At 39.3% G+C, this 733-nt stretch overlaps 1 non-coding gene across 1 annotated transcript; it reads right to left on the reverse strand.

Moving 5' to 3' along the window:
- Positions 1 to 156: 156 nt before the first annotated feature.
- Positions 157 to 263, reverse strand: LOC138156562 (U6 spliceosomal RNA). Its single transcript, XR_011167185.1, has one exon. It is a non-coding gene; the product is annotated as a U6 spliceosomal RNA (small nuclear RNA).
- Between the last annotated feature and the right edge of the window lie 470 nt (positions 264 to 733).

Raw genomic sequence — 733 nt, forward strand, 5'->3', positions numbered from 1 at the left:
TTTTTTTTTTAAAGCAATAGGGGTTAAGTAACTTGCTCAAGGTTACACGGCCAGTTATTTCTGGGTGTGGTGCTGAGTATCCGAGCCCGGATTTGATCCAGGTCATCCCGACACTGGAGCCGGTACTCTTACTCGCTGAGCCACCTGGCCGCCCCTAAAAATATGGAACACGTCACAAATTTGCATGTCATCCTTGCGCAGGGGCCATGCTAATCTTCTCTGTATCGTTCCAATTTTAGTATATGTGCTACCAAAGCGAGCACTTTACCAGCTTCTTTACAATGGTAGAATGAGTGGGAAACATTGCATATAATATCAGAGGGAAGGAACTAAACATTTATTATGCATCTCCTATGTGCCCTTTGCAAATATTATTTCATTCAATCTTCACAACAACCCTGGGAGGTAAGTGCTATATTAGCATCTCTAATTTATAGTTGAAAAACCTGAGGTTAAGTGACTAGCCCAGGGTCACATAGCTAGTGTTTGAGGTAGGATTTGGATTCCAGGCTTCCTGACTCCAGGTTCATCCTTCTATCCACTTTACCACCATACTGCCTTTTCCAACAGACTTTTTAATGTATTGGTTAGTCTTACTAATCTCTTTTTTCTTTCTTCTTTCTTTTGGTGTTTGTTATAAAAGATGGTTTTGGGGGAGGAGAAAGGGAAATGTAGATTATATAAAAATGAAACAAAATCAAATTTTATTTTAAAAAAGAAAGAAATGGGTCAT

This window comes from Petaurus breviceps, unplaced genomic scaffold (genome assembly GCF_028583685.1).
Source record: "Petaurus breviceps papuanus isolate PSGF00001 unplaced genomic scaffold, PetGlider_PUasm1.0 99, whole genome shotgun sequence".
Taxonomy (NCBI): Eukaryota; Metazoa; Chordata; class Mammalia; order Diprotodontia; family Petauridae; genus Petaurus; species Petaurus breviceps.